The sequence below is a fragment of the Terrapene carolina genome, unplaced genomic scaffold (genome assembly GCF_002925995.2).
Source record: "Terrapene carolina triunguis isolate 2854851 unplaced genomic scaffold, T_m_triunguis-2.0 Scaffold88, whole genome shotgun sequence".
NCBI lineage: Eukaryota > Metazoa > Chordata > Testudines > Emydidae > Terrapene > Terrapene triunguis.
The window spans coordinates 36,248,054-36,258,264 of NW_020664439.1; positions in this window are offsets into that span (position 1 = coordinate 36,248,054).

Here is a 10,211-nt window from a genome sequence, read left to right on the forward strand (position 1 = left end):
TACCCCCCTGCCCGCACACAGTCCCTAGCTACTCCTCTCCCTGCACCCTGAGGCTGAGCTACCCCCCTCACTGTACACAGTCCCTAGCTATCCCTCTCCCTGCACCCTGAGTTGTTTTCAAACTTTTTGAGCTGAGCCCCCCCATCTTTAAATTATAATTTTCGGTTGCGACCCCCTCCCCAAACCCAGACAGGTGGGTGGCCTGCTGAGGTGAGTCAGGGGGCGGAGGTGGCGCTTTCTCCCCGGACCCCACTGTGCGGAGCTGGCTCGAGCCTTGCTGGCCCCTGCCCACCCAAAATAGAAGTCAAACTACACCTATGCCTGAGCTTCCCGCCCGGCCCAGAGCCCCAAGTCTCCCCTCCCCCGCTGGGCCCTGGAGTTTTTATAGCATGTTGTGGGGGGCCTCAGAAAGAAAAAGTCCTCTGCATACCCCCAAAGGTACTCGTACCCCTCATTGAGAACCACTGTGCTTGGGCAGCAGGCTGTGCTAAGAAGTCAATTTGTTCTTGACTATGAACAGAAAATTTGTCTCCTGAGCCGTACGAGCTGCAAGAGCAGCTCTCCCACTGCTGCACTCCGGATGCTGCTCTAACTTGTGGTAGAGGGCAACATTTCACTGTATGAAGACTAGGGATGATCAAAATATTTCCATCAAAACTGTTTTTCAATGGAAAATTGAGTTTTCGACTAAATTACATTTTTCATGAAAAGTGTCTGCCTTCCACAGAATATTTCATTTTTTCCACAGAAAGCAAGCACCCAAATATCAAAATATTTCAATTGGGCTATCCTGCCAAGGTGCCGCATGGGAAATTAAGTTTAGTTTTCTCATATTCCGACTCTCCTCTATCAATGGGACTCCCAGCCAGACTACATTTCCCATGATGCACCAAATTTTCCCCTCACCATTCGGGGAGACTGAGAGATACACTTCAACCAGAGAGTGCAACACATAGAAGAGAATGGGAGCATAAGGCACTCAAACTACAACTCCCATGAGACCCCACAGCAGCATTTCATAATTGAAACATTTATGGTTTTGGCCAAAATATTACCGTTTTTGATTTTTTGCCAAAAAGTTGAATTTTTTCCATGAGAAATTTTGACATTTTCTTTATTTTCTGCAGAAAAAAAACCATGTTGCAACTAGCTATAATAAAGATGTGTATAGTGTGTGTACACTGTTCAAAGCAAGACGGGAACTCCACTTGGTTATGCTCCTTTCCTAATTATATTTTAAATATATCCAACACCACATGGCAAATTGGCATTGAAAAGAATTTTAAATGCCCTCCCTGTAAGAACACATATTAAAGTCAAAGACTTTGGGCTTGATTTTGAGTGGCTTTTCATGGTAGCAAGCAGACCTGAGGCACAGTACTTCCCTGATCTCCCCCTAAGGTGGTGTATCTCCAACACTGCTCTCTGCTCTACTCTGGGCTGCATCTGAGAACCACAATGAACTATCCAGGAGATAAGCACAAGGCAAAGAAATTGCATTTGCTGCTGAAGGTTTACTCCAGGTAATTTCTTTATGATTATTTTCTCATGCCTAATTTGCCTTTGGGTGGGGAAGAGAAAAGATTTTCCTTGGCAATCAGCTCATATTTGCATCGTTACATAAAAACCTGGATGCCACCATCTGGTTGTTTCCTGACTCACATTCTATGCTGTAGCAACAGAGGTAACCAATCACCATCAAATGAAACAGATAAAACTAATCCCTTTGGAAAACGCCCGGCTACGTTACCAAACTAGCCTTCAGATCTGGGGAGGGGCACAGCAAATGTCCAAAGATAAAGCATAGCTTAACGAGCAACAGGAGCGGTTCTGCTGCAATTTAGGCAACTCTAGGGAAGTACAAGCTCTGCAGTTTGTAGAAGGCAAACTGACAGGAGCCTATTTGAGCTCCCTCCTCTTAGACATAAGATGCTTAATCAAAAAGCACATTATTAAGCTGATTGGAAGGGTGTCAGTAGGATAATAAAGTAACAGCAGCAATGGGTTTGAGTGGAGTCAGCAGGTCTATCTCAGATCCTTACACACCTCCCCATTACCACAGTATCTGAGCCCCTCACAGTTTTTCATATATTCAGCTACACAGCATTCCTGTGAGGTAGGGAAGTCCTATAATCCCCACTGTACAGATGGGGAACTGAGGCACAGAGACATTAAGTAACTTGCCCAAGGTCACCCAGCAAGTCTGTGGTAGAGTAGGGAACTGAACCCACATCTCCCAAGTCTCAGACTAACCACTGTATCATCCTTCCTCTAACCTATAGAGCTACCCAAAAGTTAACAAAAGGGCCAGATCACAGAGCCCTTCCTCACCCTCACAAGTACTTATGTAACCCACACACCTCCTGGGTATGGTGCTCTGTCCCATCTAGTGGCACCGAGACCACTTGGAGAAAGAGTAATGAGTCTGTTCTACAGCCTTAGTTACGAGGCCTATGGCCCTTAGCTCGTGCAGTAGAGGCTCATGCACTCAGAGGTCCCAGGTTCAAGCCTACCTGCCAGCAGCTAGGGTCTGGGGGTGTTACATTTAACCTTTGGGACTACTCACATGAATAATGGCTCACCAGCATGAGTAAGGGCTCAAGATTCTGGTCCAAGGTGATTTGGCTGGAAAATAAAAATATTGCAGGATTTCCCTGAAACATCTTGAGAATGAAGCTCCCACCAAACTTATATATTGTGCCTTTGCAGATTCCTGTACAGACTTCCTCCTCCCCATCCCACCTTTAAGTTAGCCCCAAATCACACTAAGATCATTTTAAATATTCGCCCCTCCTTTCGCTAGACTCTCATTTGTCAAAGGCTGCCTCTCTCCAAGGATGGCGAAGGCACACTAGGGTCAATGCCAAGCAAGGCCGCCTTTAGTAAGTGCGGGGCCCGATTCGAATACCCGGCGGCGGTCCGGGTCTTCAGCAGCACGGCGGCGGCGGGTCCTTCACTCGCTCCGGGTCTTCCACGGCACTGAAGGACCCGCCACTGAAATGCCTCCGAAGACCCGGAGCGAGTGAAGGACCCGCCGCCGACATGCCGCTGAAGACCCGGACCGCCACTGGGTGAGTAAAAAAATTAAAAAGGTGCCTAAGTTAGACGCTCTTCTTTAGGGCATGGGGCCCTCTTAGGCACGGGCGCGGGGCCCAATTCGGGGGAATCGGCCTAAAGCCGGCCCTGATGCCAAGAGTGAGCAGGCCATGGAGGGTCTATGCACAGGGACTCTGCAGACAACCCCACGCATACCTACTCTGTAGTGAGACTCTCTCTCTCTCTCTCTCAAATCCTGCAGGTTTCTATGAAAAATATAAATATTTATAGCAATGTGTTTTTAAAATACAAGCTCCACTGCTACGTTTTTAAAATTTCCCAAAGATTTAGTCCATATTGGGGGTTACTAGAGCCGAGGACTTAAAAAGAAATCTTAAGAATCTTAGAAGTGAAAATAAATTCTGTGGCAGAGAATGTAAAGCTGCCATAGGAATCTGGACGTGAATTTCCCCTCAATTTTAATGGAAATATTAATTTTAGGGGGAAATCAGGCATCCAAATCCAGTTCTGAAAATCTCAGCCTACAGAATTACTGACAATGCGCCGAATCCTGCAAACACTTCCAGGTGCAGTGCTTTCTAATCGTAAGTGTTACAATCAACTACAGTGCCACTGCTCATGGTAGTAAGCACTATGCCCAGCAATATGTGTTTGCAGGATTGGGCCCACAGAATGGAAAAGACTCTACCTGACTTTTTTCCATTTGTGATTTGCCCAACCTCTGCACCAAACCAGTGGGACTGCACAGAGGGGGGATTCTCTGTGGAAGGGCAGCTCTGCTGTCTTCACAACACCATCCCCTATAGAAGCCTCTCTGGGTGGTTCATTTTAGGCAAGAGTTGGAGACAGGCCAGGCTGGAGGGAGGATTAGGATGGGATGGGAATGAGGATGCAAATTATCTCCCCTCTGGGCCCACAAAAACTATTTAATAGAACCCAGGCTGGATTTTTTTACTTTATCTGTGGACGCCCTTACTTAAGAATCAGAACAGGTGTAGAAGACACAATTAAGACACTTGGTCTCTTCACAATAGAATTCCCATTGTAGCTACCACGTTTGGTGTACCTAAAAAGAGAGAGAGCAAAGACAGTGCAACATTCAAGCTTTGTTCCTTAATCCACACCGACTGATCTTTCTCATCAAGCACTTCCTGTAGGTAGTGTTCAGCAAGTTATTTTACATAATCATACCACAGTGCTCCCAATCAAGAAGCTATTTATTATAACATCCCTTTTGTCACACTTAATTCAGATAGCAAAATTAAACGTGAACACCATAACCTGCTTAACTTAACATTCTATTAAACTCTATTAAACTCCCTTAAAGTCTATATCATCATATACATAACAAATCGAATTTTTTTAACTCATCTAACTCTTAACTTTTTTGCAACTAAGGTATTTTCCTCAGGGTTTCAGATGGTGGTTCTTTCCTGCCTTAGTATTATACGTTGGAGTGGTTGGATGCTGGAGGGAATGAGAGTTTCTCTTATGATAACAGGAGATTCTCTTGAACGTGGCTCTTCTGGTGGGAGTGTGTTTTGAGAGTCTGTTCCAATATCTATCGGTGGCTTGTCAACCTGTGTTTTCTTCCATGTCCTGCTGAGCAAGTCTCAGTGGAGTGCATATTTCACCATTCTCCACTTCCTGGTTTTGTCTTATGTTCACAGTGGATTAATGTACTTCTGGTTTTGGTGTCATATAAACCCTTCCCCTGTTACGTAATATGAACGAGGATTTGTCTGTTCAACAGTTGTAGTTTGCTTCCAGGTGCATGATTTGTTCTGAGGCAACAGTTTGATCCTGACAGGGTCTCCTGGTTGTAGCTAGTCAAGTGTAGTTGGCTTTGCCTTTGCGTGTCTCTTCCTTTTTTGTCTGTTACTCCTTCCACCACTGCCAGTTGTAATAATGCTGGGGCACCATGTTAAGTGTGCTTCTTGACATCAACCATTGTACCAGGCTGCTTGCTATTCATACCTTCTGCAGGAGACATTCTCCATTCAAGAATGCCCTGTATTTTCTCTGCTTTTTGCAGCTTACTTTAATAGAGCCTCAGCAATTTGAACTGCCAATTTGGCTTTGCCTCGTGACTGGCTCTGGTATGGTGATGATGTGATATGACTGAATTCTCATTCCTGGGTAACGTGCACAAACTCACTGCAAATGAACTGGCGACTGTTATGTGAAACTACACAGTTTAGGATACCAAGCCTGCTAAAAGGCTTCAATGCTTTGTCTATGATGGTCACTGAGGTAGTGTCTGACAGCTCATCCACTTCCCAGAAGTACAAGTTTGTGTGGTTTGCAGTGAAAGGGTTCGTTCCTACTTTGCTCCAAGGTCTGTTGGGAATACTGTGTAATTTCATTTCTCTTTTTGCTACTTGGCCTTCATTTCCCATAGGTATCACAACTGCTCACCAGTTCTGTGATCTCCTTGGTCATGTTTGACTAGTATTATGGCATCTCTGCCTTTCCAGCTATGGTCTTCTATTCCAGAATGGCTCCGATGTATTCTTGAAAGAATTTTTGTTCTCATTTATTTTATTCTAATACCGCACTCATCACTTGTAGTATCAGAGCGCCTTCCAGTAGTGGTGTAATCAACATGATTACACATCTGTTCTTCGTTGTTTGTTCTCTCATCCTTTCCCCAGGGGAGAAGCATGTGGAGTGGAGTGTCTTGTTTTAGTAGGGCTTTAGGTTTCTTTGCTTATTTTCAATTGTTTGCTTCCTCAATACGGCACATTTTGTTTCTTTGTTTTTCTTGTCTGCAAGCTTTGGCATAATGATTTCCCTTGCCACATTTATTGCACATGATCCCATATTTGGGACATTTTCCATTAGCATGTTTTTCCTCCATAATACCCACGGGTCTTCTTTTACATTTTATCTCCTCTGCTTTGTAGTTGTGCATTGCTTTTGCACAAATTTTGGTGCATTTTTCCTTTTTTCCCATGCTTTCCCTGTGAGCCTTGGTGCTGCCTGCATCTGCTCCACTTATGCTCTGCATTTGGATGTGAGCTTGTACACTAGCTTTGCACATGTCTATAGCTCTTGGTAGAGTGAGTCTGGGTTTTCTGAACATTCTCATTCAAGCTCCTGCATCTTTCAGCCCTATTACTGATCTATACCAAAACAGTTCACCTTTTAAGATTTGGTAATTGCATGAGTTAACCGTGTTGTGCAATTTGGCAATACGCGGATGTAGTCTTTCTCCAGATTCTCGATTACACTTGTTGAAGACTTACCATTGGTATAGGATGTTTTTTGTGGGTCGGAAGTACTTTTGGAGAGCTTTCAAGTCAGTCTGCTGCTGCCATAATCCAGATGCTGTTGGAGCATGTGGCAGAGCCTTTGCCCATTATCGCTAACAGTGTGGCTGCTCTTATTTTGTCTTCCTTTTATCCAGCCTTGTTACAATTTCACAGTTTTCCCATTGTGATCTAAAGAAGGTCCAGGTCCTGAACGTGTCCCTTTTCAAATCTATGTGCCTAGGGAAAGGAACCTGGTATATTCCCATGACTGTTATTGTCTCTATATTTTGGGGGAAGGAAACCACAGAGGGTATTAGCAACATTCTTAGTTTCTGATTTCACATACCTGCAGAAGCCATCTCATTCCTGACACTAGGATCTATGTTCAAGCACAGAAAGAGAGACAGCCAAGCCAGTGCAACCTTCAGGCTTTGTTCGTTAATCCACATATACTGTTCTCACTCATCAAGCACTTCCTAAAATTAGAGTTTTCTAATTTTCTATGTATAATCATCTAGAAGGGCCACTGCCACATGCCCAGAATGTTGGACATTCTCGTACTTCCAGAAAAAGCGTTACCCCCACCCCCATAAGCAAGGCCTAGAATGCATGTCTCCCTACTCCAGTGGCGTGACCTCACACGCATGGTATGTGCGAGGTCACACCAGTGGAAATAGAGGGGTATGCTCTTCAAAATGGTGTCCCCCGTCCATGATATCAGACAAAACCATGTCAGTTTTGTTTCAGTACCTGACAGGGGACATAATCACAGAAAAGGAGGACTATCTGGCTTAAAACTGGATGAATGGCCTGCCTATTATCATCCTACAGTAGTGTTTTTCAAACCATGGGTCATGACCCACTACTGGGTCGCGGCATGTAAGGCACTGGGTCACCTTGCTCTGGTCAGCACCGCCAACCGGGACATTAAAAGTCCTGTCAGCGGTGCTGCCCAGCTAAGGCAGGATAGTGCCTACCTTTTCCGACACCACGCTGTGCCCCGGAAGCATCCAGCAGCAGGTCCGGCTTCTAGGCAGGGGGGCCACAGGGCTCCGCGGGCTGCCCCAGCACTGAGCACCTGCTCCACACTCCCACTGGTCGGTGCCTGCAGGCGAGAGTCGCGCGGAGCTGCTTGCGCACCTCCGCCTAGGAGCTAGACCTGCTGCGGGCCGCAGCGCGGTCCACGGTGCCAGGACAGGCGGGAAGTCTGCCTTCTGCACCCTGGCTGCGCCTCTGATCGGGAGCCGCCGGAGGTAAGTCCAAGTCCCAACCACTCGCCCCACTCTCCTGCCCCAGCCCTGAGCCCTCGCCAAACCTGGAACCCCTTCCTGCACCCCAAACCCCTCATCCCGGCCCCACCCCAGAGCCTGCACCCGCCTGCACCTGCCCCGATCTCTGACCCCCTCCCTCATCCCAAATCCCTGCCCCAGCCCAGAGCCCCCTCCCACAGCCTGAACCCCTCATTCCCAGCCCCACCCCACAGCCCTTACCCCTGCACCCCAAACCCCTCATCCACAGCTCCGTTGGGTCATGGGCATCAACAATTTTCTTCAACTGAGTCCCCAGAAAAAAAGTTTGAAAACCACTGTCCTACAGCACCCCTGCCAGGAAGCTATTTACCATAACACCACAGGTGGTCCCACATTGGTAACAGTAGTCCAACAGGCCAGGGTAAACAAAGCCCAATTCAGAGTGAGACCCAGCTTCCTCTACAGGGGAATCATAGTAGCCAGAAGAGTTTTAAAACAGGATTTTCCCCATAAAGTTGGCACCATGGTATCCCTGTCCTCCAGGTCTAGCTATGTTAGGTTCTTTTGGGCCAACCTCTGTAGATTAGGTCCCTACCGAAACAGGTCAGAGAAACCATATTAGCACTTTTTGGGGGAACCATCTTTAAAAACAGTTCTGGCTAACACAGTTTCCCTGTAGTGTAGAGATCTCACAGTAGGGCCATGGTCACATTAGTCTGGGGTTCTATGCCCCCTGGGCTTAGCAGAGTAATGCTACACCCCTGTCACTTATGCACATACAACCCTCCTAGGGTTGCCAACTTTCTAATTGCACAAAACCGAACACCCTTGCCCCGTCCCTGCCCCAAGGCCCCGCCCCTTCTCCGAGGCCCCACCCCCACTCACTCCAGCCCCCCTCCTTCTGTCGCTCGCTCTCCCCCACCCCCATTCACTTTAATTGGGGTGCAGGAGGGTATGAGGATTCCAGCTGGGGTTGCGGGCTCCAGAGTGGGGCCAGAAATGAGGGGGTCAGGGTGCGGGAGGGGGCTCAGGGCTGGGGCAGAGGGTTGGGGTGCAGGCTCTAGCTGGGAGTGTGGGCTCTGGGCTGGGGATGGGGGGTTTGGAGTGCAGGAGGGGGCTCAGGGCTGGGGCAGGGAATTGGGGTGCAGGAGGGGGTTCAGGATGTGGGCTCCAGGAGGGAGTTAGGGTGCAGGAGGGGGTTCTGACCTGGGAGGGCTCTGGGAGGCAGTTAGGGTGGGGGAAGGGGTTCTAACCTGGAGCAGGTGGTTCGGGGTGCGGGCTTCGGCCAGGAGGCACTTACCTCAGGCGGCTCCTGGTTGGTGGTGCAGCACAACTAAGGCAGGCTTCCTGCCTGCCCTGCCATGTCTGGCCCCGAGGTGAAGGCACAGCCAGGTGTCTCTGCGCGGTGTCCCCTGCTGCTCCCATTGGCCGTGGTTCCTGGGCAATGGGAGCTGCGGAGCTGGCACTCGGGGTGGGGGCAGCGCATGGAGCCCCCTGCCCACCTCTGTGCCTAGAAGCTTCCGGGAGCTGCATGGAGCCAGGGCAGGCAGGGAGCCTGCCTTAGCCCTGCTGCGCTGCTGACTGGACTTTTAACATCCTGGTCAGCAGTGCTGACCGGTGCCGCCAGGGTCCCTTTTCAACCTGGCGTTCCAGTCAAAAACTGGATGCCTGGCAACCCTAAACCCTCCCTTGCCACGTGAGCAGAACAAATCGCTAGGAAGAGAGGAAGAAAGGTGACCATTAATTTTGCTCCAAAACAGCACTTTTTAGCATCAACTTCTTTTCAGGAATCATACACAGAAGTGACTGCAGCAGAAAAAGGGGATTAAATGAGCCCCCCAAAAGCACGTCTGCTCAAAGAGAAACATAAGCCGGGCTGACAAAGCAACACTGTTATATTTACTTATTTTCAGAAAGCACTGAAGAGACCCAGAGTGAGCTGAGGAAATAGCACTGAGTCCCAGCCAACTCCTGAAGACCTTTCTAAAAACCTCCCACGTTGTGAAGAGGGGAGAGAAGAAATGCCATCCAGCTAGAGCGACCAGATAGCAAGTGTGAAAAATCAGGACAGGAGGTAATAGGCACCTATATAAGACAAAGCCCTGAACATCGGGACTGTCCCTATAAAATTGGGACATCTGGTCACCCTATATCCAGTTAGGCAAATACAGCAATTTCCATAGAATCATATAATTCTGGGTTCTCCTTTTATCAGAAAGCCTCCATGAGAAGGAGGAGTAGGTGCATGGAGGAGTAGGTGCATGGAGTGAATACCTACACAGCACTGGGTTCTGAAACAAAGAGCCTCCAGGTTCAGGAGATAAATAAAAAAAAAAAAAAAAACCCCAGGAGGAAGTAGAATCATCTCCCCATCATAAGGAGCTTTCAAAAAAAATTATTTTCCTTCAAGGAGGTTTAAAAATCTGTCTGCAAGCAGAGTCTCAAACAAATAATTTTACACCTTGGCATGTGCGCACACCAACACACACAAAAGCCTACAGGAGATTATAGACCCAGTCTAGCTACTATTAAAGTCAAAGGCAAAACTGACATTGGGCCTAAATCGTCACTACTTGTGTCCTCATTCACACCAGTGCAAAGCCAATGTAAAAGAATTCTTTGCTCCCTGACACCTAGGTTGGGTGCACCC